General features: G+C 37.5%; 1 non-coding gene across 1 annotated transcript; it reads left to right on the top strand.

Moving 5' to 3' along the window:
* Positions 1 to 10959: 10959 nt before the first annotated feature.
* Positions 10960 to 11032, top strand: TRNAV-CAC (transfer RNA valine (anticodon CAC)). The gene has a single exon. It is a non-coding gene; the product is annotated as a tRNA-Val (tRNA).
* Positions 11033 to 11410: the final 378 nt, after the last annotated feature.

Below are 11410 nucleotides of genomic sequence, written 5' to 3' on the forward strand. Positions count from 1 at the left end.
TTGATAAATTTGAAAAATGGGCCAAGCATATCAATGGCAAACAATTATCTATTAATGTATTTATTTGTTCCACTGGCCGTGGCAATTGCTTGATAGAACCTCTCAGAATCAGTATAATTGATGATGAATCTGCTATTCCGATTGATTTGCTCTTAATTGAAGGGGATGGCACAAATCATTACACTCTGATACATAATCTTGATGCTTTGGTGAGAACACAACTAGACAAATCCAATACAATATTTAAGTTGTGCAGAAGATGTTTAAGTGTATTTGATGGTAAAAAAATAATAAAAGGGGTTTGTAAAGTGAATGCAGAAATTGCCAAAAACAAGTTAATTGAGCATCTAAAATACTGTAAAAACCATAAACCTGTTCATATGGTGATGCCAATGCCAAGTGAAAATTGCAAATTCAAAAAGTTTGAAGCCTTGTTGGAACACCCAGCATATATTGTCTGTGATTTTGAATCAAACCTCAAACCTCTTGCATTCTGCAATCCAGATCCTGAAGAATCTTCAATTACACCATACCAGCTACATGAACCTTCCAGTTTTTGTTATATAGTTATACGGGATGGTGTAGCTAGTGAGCCACACTTATACATGGGACCAAATGCCATCAAAGAATTTGCAGATAGAATAGAAAATGAGTGCCGTGACATAGCATCTAATATTTTATTAAAATCAAAGCCTATGTTGCCTTTAACAGAGAAACAGATTGAAGATTTCAACAATGCAGAAAAATGCCCGGTATGTGATTCTGAATTTTCAGATACAAATATCAAGGTGAAACACCATTCTCATACAGATGGTAAATTCAAAATGGCCCTGTGTAATAGCTGTAATATTAAGATCAAGAGACCAAGATTTGTCCCCATATTTTGCCATGGAGCATCCAATTATGATTTTCATCATCTGATCAGGTACGAGGGGTTTGACAAGCAGAATTTAAATATTTTAGCTGAAAATGATGAGAAATATATATCTATTAACTTTAATTATTTTGCTAATAGATATATATTTCTCATCATTTTCAGCTAAAATATTTAAATTCTGCTTGTCAAACCCCTCGTACCTGATCAGATGATGAAAATCATAATTGGATGCTCCATGGCAAAATATGGGGACAAATCTTGGTCTCTTGATCTTAATATTACAGCTATTACACAGGGCCATTTTGAATTTACCATCTGTATGAGAATGGTGTTTCACCTTGATATTTGTATCTGAAAATTCAGAATCACATACCGGGCATTTTTCTGCATTGTTGAAATCTTCAATCTGTTTCTCTGTTAAAGGCAACATAGGCTTTGATTTTAATAAAATATTAGATGCTATGTCACGGCACTCATTTTCTATTCTATCTGCAAATTCTTTGATGGCATTTGGTCCCATGTATAAGTGTGGCTCACTAGCTACACCATCCCGTATAACTATATAACAAAAACTGGAAGGTTCATGTAGCTGGTATGGTGTAATTGAAGATTCTTCAGGATCTGGATTGCAGAATGCAAGAGGTTTGAGGTTTGATTCAAAATCACAGACAATATATGCTGGGTGTTCCAACAAGGCTTCAAACTTTTTGAATTTGCAATTTTCACTTGGCATTGGCATCACCATATGAACAGGTTTATGGTTTTTACAGTATTTTAGATGCTCAATTAACTTGTTTTTGGCAATTTCTGCATTCACTTTACAAACCCCTTTTATTATTTTTTTACCATCAAATACACTTAAACATCTTCTGCACAACTTAAATATTGTATTGGATTTGTCTAGTTGTGTTCTCACCAAAGCTTCAAGATTATGTATCAGAGTGTAATGATTTGTGCCATCCCCTTCAATTAAGAGCAAATCAATCGGAATAGCAGATTCATCATCAATTATACTGATTCTGAGAGGTTCTATCAAGCAATTGCCACGGCCAGTGGAACAAATAAATACATTAATAGATAATTGTTTGCCATTGATATGCTTGGCCCATTTTTCAAATTTATCAATATTCTGAACAGACATTGGATATTCTAAACCCTCCATTGCCTCATCAAAATTGTGTTCATGTTGTTTGTAATAAGTTATTCTCTCAGGATGGCTTGAAACTGGATACAAAGCAGCTAAAATACACCACAAAAAGCATTTCTGGTCGGTATTTTTTATATTAACCACAACTTTTTTGTTTTTGATATTTGCAGGTAATGGCACATATGTAGATCCTTGTAATGGGCTGAATTCAGAAATATTAACATATAACTTGTGTGGAGATCCGCATAGGCTCCATCCAGACTCTTTTGCTGCAAATTCAGAGTGTTTAATATTCAATTGTTCCATCAACCTGCTTATTATTCTGTCCGAATTTGCATTTGAATATACCGGTACAGTTTCTGTTATGTGGGGCTGTGTAAATTTTGTGCCATTTGGCTTCTTATATTGTGTAAACAATTTGAGGGATAGCTTATAAGAGCCATTTTGTGCATTTAGAATTGCCTGCAGATCAGAATTTATACTGTTCAAAAAATTCTCAATGCCACATCTTGGCTCTGATACAAACCGATAATCTCTTAATTGGGCATTAAAACTGCTATGGATAGGTTCATAGCGTGGCTGCTTTGCAGGTGAAGCATTAACAGGTGTTTCATGCTTCCTTTTCAGACCAGATGTAGATGGTTGTGGGGGCAATGTTGATGACTGTGCAGAGCAAATACCTTTATGTGTATATGTGAAGTATTGCATGTTATATTTTCTATGGCATTTGGGGCAAATTTTTGTGGGAGTTCTGCATTTGTCTGGGTTACAAATCTTTTGGTGTCTGGCCCAATTAGAGCTAAATATATTTTTATTGCATTGGTCACAATATTTTTGTTTTGGCATTTTTCTTGTTGTTTATTATATAAGATTTTCTGGGCTTCAATTCAAAACTTTATACTTAATAAAAATATCAGTTAGGTTCAGCTGTGTGATTTGTATATTTAGTGTATATACTTAATATTAATATTATTAATATTATTATTAATTTTTATCCTCGGTTTTATTATATAATTTTTGGGTTTTAAATCAAAACTCTATGACTATCTTATGACAAGTTGTAAGGCCAATAGCCCACAAGTAGAAATATTGATCTAAACTGACCCTCCGCAAATACCTGCACGGACATGCATGTCTAGAATAGCCTTGTTATGTATTGATTTTTTGTATAACAGGCTGGGAGAGATATAAGCCTGACCCTAAATATGAGTGGATTACAATAAACAAGCTGGATGTCAGGCAAAATATTGTTCAATATACCAGAAATATAAATTAAAACAAACAGGCCTGTAAGTATGAGAAGGACTGTAACAACACATCTGCTCCCCTCAGCCACTCTCACAATACTGGCTGATGCAATACAAAATCTCTTTACATACCCTAAGCACAAATTAAAACTTCTGAAACAAATAAACCAATCAAAATATAACACATCATCATATTATATCATAATTAAGCAATTAAAAAACAATACATGGCTAATAATTTGTTGCATTGGATAATAATTTGTTGCACAGCATGATGCAATAGCTCTTGCATCATAATTTGTTGCTGAATAATAATTTGTTGCACAGCATGATGCAAGAGCTCTTGCATTACATGTGTGTGTGTATGGGTGTATATGTGTGTGTGTGTGTGTGTGTGTGTGTGAGGGGGGGATATGTGTGGGTATATATGTGTGTATGTGGGTGTTTTGCTTAATTTCAGGTGTAGCCAAAAAAAAATATCAATTTTTGACAAGTTTATGGACAAAAATCTGGCTGATGCAACTTTTGTAAGTGCATCAAATCAATCTGAGGGGAGCTCTTCTTTTCTGAAAAATTCCCGAGGGCATTTTTACAAAATCCTTGGGTTAGGCAGGGTGCTACACTAGAGCAAAAAACTCATATGAACATGTTGAGCAAGTTTTAAGTGTAGCAAATCTGCATGAGAAGAGCTCTTCTTTTCTGAAAAATCCTTGGGTTAGGCAGAGTTCCACACTAGAGCAAAAAACTCATATGGGCATGTTGAGCAAGTTTTAAGTATGGCCAAATCTGCATGAGAGGGGCTCTTCCTTTCTGAAAAATTCTGTCCTTATCCTATATACTTTTATACTACTCTTTTTGTCCCATTTCTGTCGCTTTTGCTTTGGTACACGAACAAAACACTCTGTTCCGAAAACTTTCAAATGATCTACACTTGGTAAGTCTTTTCATATGGTGTCTTCTTCTCTACAGTTGTTGGTCCAGTTCTGTTCAGAACATACGTTGCAGTATTCACTGCTTCAGCCCAAAGTTTCACTGGAAGACCTTTTGAATGCAAGATCGAGCGTCCAGATTCAACCAATGTTCTGTTCTCACGTTCTGCATCCCCATTCTGTTCAGGTGTATAAGGCATGGTGGTTCTGAAATTGATCCCCTTTTTTTTCAACAAAGCCTTCACTTCCGCATTATCAAATTCCTTCCCACAGTCAGTGAGCAATTCTTTTACTACATGACCTACAACATTGACTTCAGCTAAAAACTGTTTTAGTCTTGCACTAACCTCAGATTTTTTTTCAGAAAAAACACACGTCGGAATTTCGAAAAGTCATCCTTGATATACAAACAAAATACAGTGCAGCACCCAATGATTTTGTTTGCATTGGTCCACACACGTCAGCATGGATTATTTCACCTGGTTTTTTTGCACGAGTAACCCGCTGTCCAAAACTTTTACGATGTTGCTTGCCAACCACACAGCCTTCACAAAACTGATCATCAGTTTTTACATCAATTCCGTGCTGCACTAGAAACTTCCGAACATGTTACTTACCTTGGTGTACAAACCTTTCATGCCACAGCTGCAATGTATCGGAAGCTGACACTAAGCACCCTTCAGGGACCTGTAACGTAACCCAACTTGTAACGCTGTCAAGTTACGAACGGAACTATCGATATGCGTTACAATGGCATTGGCGTTCCACACAGTACCGGACAGATTGGACCTACCTACAACCTGGGTAAATTAGGCGTACCGTTACTCAACGACCCATTCGCTTCAGGTACTGAGTGGAACGGGTCTCTGATGGAACGGGTACGATCGTACCCGTACATACTGTACCTGAACGGTGGCTACCGGGTACGAAATGGAACCACAAGTTGGTAACCGGTACTGAAGCACAATGACCAGCGCCTGTTATTAAAATACCGGTACGTGGATAGAAATGGATGAAGCGGGTAACATTTGTAACAGGAACTTACAGTACGTATCATAACAGTTTACTGTCAATCAACATTCCACAGCAGCAAATGGAATACCGATAAATATACACTTCTTTGTTTAAAACTAATTATAATAACTTTAGAAAAAAGTAATTCGTGATCTTTCTGGATTTTATTTATCCGAAAAATATGTATAAATGCTATCTAGTTTATCTTTCATTAATTTGTTAATAATGGTATCAGCTAAGCAAAAATTTTGAAGACCGTCACTCTGCAAACTATTAACAATAGAAACAATTAGTTTCAACAAGCTCGTGTATATTATACTAATTACAACGACATGCGCAGAAGGTCGATATTCGTCATTCAGGCAACCTGTTACTAGGAGACATGTGCAGTAGGCCCCATTACTTTTAAAATAGGTAGAGAAGTGAAATTGAGTTTGAAGGTAGATTATGTTAATTAGAGCACGGCTAAATCAACATGATTGTGGAAAACCGGAAGTTGATGGACGCCATATTGAAAAATGTTACTTCTTAAGATAGAGGAGTGAAACTCGGTTCAACGATAGCTTATACTAATTAAAGAATTAAAGCATGGCAAATAAACATGATTGTGGAAAACCGGATGTTGATGGACGCCATATTGAAAAATGTTACTTTTAAGATAGAGAAGTGAAATTCGGCTTGAAGGTAGCTTATGGGAATTAGAGCATGGCAAATCAACGTGATTCCGGAAAACCGGAAGTTGGTGGACGCCATATTGCAAAATGTTACTTCTTAAGATAGAGAAGTGAAATTCGGCTTGAAGGTAGCTTATGGGAATTAGAGCATGGCAAATCAACATGATTGTGGAAAACCGGAAGTTGATGGACGCCATATTGAAAAATGTTACTTCTTAAGATAGAGAAGTGAAATTCGGCTTGAGGGTAGCTTATTGGAATTAGAGCATGGCAAATCAACGTGATTCCTGAAAACCGGAAGTTGGTGGACGCCATATTGCAAAATGTTACTTCTTAAGATAGAGAAGTGAAATTCGGCTTGAAGGTAGCTTATGGGAATTAGAGCATGGCAAATCAACGTGATTCCGGAAAACCGGAAGTTGGTGGACGCCATATTGCAAAATGTTACTTCTTAAGATAGAGAAGTGAAATTCGGCTTGAAGGTAGCTTATGGGAATTAGAGCATGGCAAATCAACATGATTGTGGAAAACCGGAAGTTGATGGACGCCATATTGAAAAATGTTTCTTCTTAAGATAGAGAAGTGATATTTGGCTTGAGGGTAGCTTATGGGAATTAGAGCATGGCAAATCAACGTGATTCCAGAAAACCGGAAGATGGTGGACGCCATATTGAAAAATGTTACTTCTTAAGATAGAGAAGTGAAATTCGGCTTGAAGGTAGCTTATGGGAATTAGAGCATGGCAAATCAACGTGATTCCGGAAAACCGGAAGTTGGTGGACGCCATATTGAAATACGTTAATTCTTAAGATAGAGGAGTGAAATTCGGTTTTATGATATTATGGATATTATTGCATTGGAAATCAACATGATTAGGGAAAACCGGACGTTAACGGAAAAATTTACTTTAATATTCCTCTTTCCTTTGGTGATTGCTTATGTTAATTAGAACATGGTCAATTTATATGATATTATAAAACCGAAAGTCGATGGACGGAATAATGAAAAATGCAATTTATTAAGATGAAGAAGTGAAATTCAGTTAGATTATTGCGCTTACTAATTCGAACATGGACAATGCATATGCTGTCTGTAAAACTGGAAGTTGATAGACGCCATGTTGAAAAAGAAATACATTTGAGTGTCGATTTAGTTTTTATTTATTAAATATTAAATATGAATTCCATCAAACTCAGGTTTTCCAGAATCATGTTCATTTGTCATGCTCTAATTCCCATAAGCTACCATCAAACCAAATTTCACTCCTCTTAAGAAGTAACGTTTTTCAATATGGCGTCCACCAAATTCCGGTTTTCCACAATCATGTTGATTTTCCATGCTGTAATTTCCATAATCTACCATCAAACCAAATTTCACATTTTTCAATATGGCGTCCACCAACTTCCGGTTTTCCACAATCATGTTTATTTGCCATACACTAATTACCATAAGTTACCATTAAACCGAATTTCACTCGTATATCTTAAGGAATAGCATTTTTCAATATGGCGTCCATCAACTTCCGGTTTTCCACAATCATGTTGATTTAACATGCACTAATCAGCAAGATCTACCACCAAATCGAATTTCACTTCTCTATCTTAAGAAGTAACGTTTTTCAATATGGCGTCCATGAACTTCCGGTTGTCCACAATCATGTCAATTTGCCATGCTCTAATTCACATAAGCTACCGTCAAACCGAATTTCACTTCTCTATCTTAAGAAGTAACATTTTTCAATATGGCGTGCATCAACTTCCGGTTTTCCACAATCATGTTGATTTAACATGCACTAATTAGCAAGATTTACCACCAAACCCAAACCGAATTTCACTTCTCTATCATAAGAAGTAACATTTTTCAATATGGCGTCCATGAACTTCCGGTTTTCCACAATCATGTTGATTTGCCATACACGAATTAGCATATGCTACCACCAAATCGAATTTCTCTTCTCTATCTTAAGAAGTAACGTTTTTCAATATGGCGTCCATCAACTTCCGGTTTTCCACAATCATGTTGATTTAACATGCACTAATTAGCAAGATTTACCACCAAACCGAATTTCACTTCTCTATCATAAGAAGTAACATTTTTCAATATGGCGTCCACCAACTTCCGGTTTTCCACAATCATGTTGATTTGCCATACACGAATTAGCATATGCTACCGTCAAACCGAATTTCACGTCTCTTTCTTAAGAAGTAACATATTTCAATATGGCGTCCATCAACTTCCGGTTTTCCACAATCATGTTGATTTAACATGCACTAATTAGCAAGATCTACCACCAAACCGAATTTCACTTCTCTATCTTAAGAAGTGACATTTTTCAATATGGCGTCTAATTTCCAGTTTTACCAAAATAATTTTGATTGGCAATGCCAGGTCAACCCGAATTTCAGATCTGTAACATAGATGGTAATTACATAAACTATCATCATGTCGAACTTTCAATATCTTGCTAGAAAATATTTTTTTTAAATATGTTCACCTTGCACCCAATATTACGTGTATTGGTTATATATAAGTAACATTATTAATAACAAATCTCACGATTCCATATTTTATATATATACAATTTATATTTTATTGCCTACAACCTCAATTAATATTAGTTCTTATCGATTTTTCAAGAATTCAACAATGAAAGTTTTAAAATGAAAAGTTACGTGACATATATTTTCTGACCCATTCAATACCCATTTGATTTGTTGAAAATAGGTTTTGTTACAATTGTACCCGATCCTAAAGTTCAGATATACCCATCATGAATTTGTACCGGTATGATTCTAAGGAGAGGTACGTACCGTAACGGAACCGGCATTCAGATAAGGAACAAGTTCCATGCTTTCTGGTACGGGTATTTTAACGTTTCACTCTGTGTACCCAAAGCTGTCGTCCCCGAAGCACTCTCGGGTACGAACGGAACGGTATAGCAGAAGCGTTACTGTTCGCCTTACCAAGAGGTTCTGGTATTTTCCTTGGAACGGTCCACAGCACTTGGGCCGGTACGCGGTACCCGGTACGGAAATAACGCGGAACGGTGACAAATACCAATGAATTGCGTTACGTTACAGGTCCCTGCCCTTCACCAGGATTTTTGGGGGGTAATGCACGCATGTGCATTTGGTACAAACCACTTAAAGTAATACTTCCCCATGCATGTACATTACCATTCTTTTTTAGCAAACATTTCATGGAGTCTGCACAGAATAGAAAACCTCTTTTTGTAGTAGAGTTCACAGAAAATAAATTCTTACTGATATTTGGCACATACCCCACATCACGAAGATGATTTTTCAGCCACCTACCATTGACCAACATTTCCACATTCACTATACCACTGCCATGTGCTAATATGATGGCTTTATTTCCCACCTGTAATTCCTTTGGTGCTGGGAATTTTTGGTACTGTAGAAAGTAGTCCTTCCGGTTAGTCATATGTGCTGTGCTTCCACTATCTGCAATCCAAACTTCCGAAACAGGACAGTTCGATTCAAAGCTCACAAAGGCTCCTCCTTCTGGAACACGCTCACTTCCACTGGTTGAAGATCTATTTAACACCAACTTGCATTGTTTGGCAAAATGGCCTACCTTGTGACATTTAAAACACTTTTTCGCTTTTTCTGGACGTTTCTTGTGTTTCTTCGGATCATCACTTTTCACCACAAAAGCTGTTGTGTCACTACTCTTGTTGGGAAGTCTCATTTCAATTAGCCTAAGTCGTTCAGTTAGCCTGTCTACAGTACGCTCTTCCACTGGAACTGATTCCCATACACTTTTGAATTCAAAATATTCACTAGGTAAGGTAGACATGATTCGACTCATTAGAAGCAGTTCTGGAACCTTGGACTTCTTGAGACGTTCCATTTCGTCATTCATTTCACGAAAATTTCTCTGTAATTTGGACATGTATGTTGCAATGTCTTCCGCTGCATCTTTGGATTGATTGAAGAACTGCTCTGACAATCTGACCATCTCGGCCAGTTCTTTGCACCTTCGAGCTTGTCTACTGTTGTCTTGAACTCCATCTTCAGCAGCAAACGAAACACGCTTCTTCCGAAAGTGCAAAACTCTCACCAGTCCGGTAAAAAAAAAAAAAAGAAGGTAAAGTGCTCCCCTGTGCTTAGCACAACGCCATGACACTTCATGTTGTACTCCAAAGAACGACGACACTTACTGTTGCACTCCGACAAACTACCAAATTTCACGGGCGCAGTGGAAGCGTGCTGGGCCCATAACCTGTTGAACTTCAGCGCAGATATTTCCGTAACTTGGTACAAGGAGTAACAACACGTGCTAACAGTTAATTAACACTTTATTAGTGTCCAACGCGAACGACCGCGACGCGATGTACATTGCTACATTCTTGGTACAATACAACCTTCTTGGAGAGCATTCTCCACAGACTACTCACTACAGAGCAAAAACAAATGATAAGTCAATTTGACCATGTTGGGAAAGTGTGTCTTTTGTACAATGTTTAACAATTAGCAGTGGCGTCGATTCGGTTCCAAAACCAGGAGGGCAAGGTGTCAAAACTGGGGGGGCAAGGATAAGGTTTAGCATAGTGCGGGGACAAAAGTGGGGAAAATTGGGAGGCAACTAAATAACTGTTAAACTTGCGAAATCATAAAAATTAGTCATTACTTCTCTTCTCAGGTCCTAAGAGATTGACAGAAGTACCCTAAACTTGTAAATGTTAATAAACCTGAAAATTTTGGGGGGAATCCCATCATGTTACGCCTATGTTCCCAGTTACCAAAGTCTGAAAATACAAAGATTTTCATTCCAGAACCTCACATAGGACAAATTTGGGGAAGGGGACAGAATCGAAACGGACTAGTCTGCTAAATAATAAGTCAATTTTTTTTTAGAAATCATTACTCTTTATTTTATTGTTCCATATTTCCTCGGAGGTTAACAAAATACCTTCAACTTTAAATGTTAATAATCCGGTAATTTTTCGCGGCAAGCGCCCCCTTGCTCCCGCCAAGTCACACATGCGCTCGTTAGTCTGCAAAAATCAGCCATATTAATAGAGGGGATCAACTACTTATTGCCAGTTGTTTCCGTAGTGTAGTGGTTATCACGTGCGCCTCACACGCGCAAAGTCCCCGGTTCGATCCCGGGCGGAAACATTGGTACCTTTTTCTTTCTTTCTACATTGAGAATAGCTCGTCCCTGGGAACAGTTTTCATATTTTATTTGTTTTGCTGTGGATATCTTGCCTTCTCACGCTCATGTGTCCAAATCTTATCCGTAAATTCTCTGCGTTCCTAGATCAGAGTGTGAAATCAGTATTGCTTAATTTATTTATTCCATCCACTGATGGGGCCTTCCCCTACCCAGATGGCGCGGTGGTAGCGTCATCGCCTTGTAATAAAGGAGTCCCGTGTTCGATACCCGATGGAAGGGAGGCACATAGTGTTTCGGATCTTTCGTCATCCTTATCGTTGTTCGCCCTTGCCCCTCAACGCCTCCTATCTTTCGTCGGCCTCTAATCTTTCATCGCCTCT

Source organism: Lepisma saccharinum, chromosome 10 (genome assembly GCF_977018435.1).
Source record: "Lepisma saccharinum chromosome 10, izLepSacc3.1, whole genome shotgun sequence".
NCBI lineage: Eukaryota > Metazoa > Arthropoda > Insecta > Zygentoma > Lepismatidae > Lepisma > Lepisma saccharinum.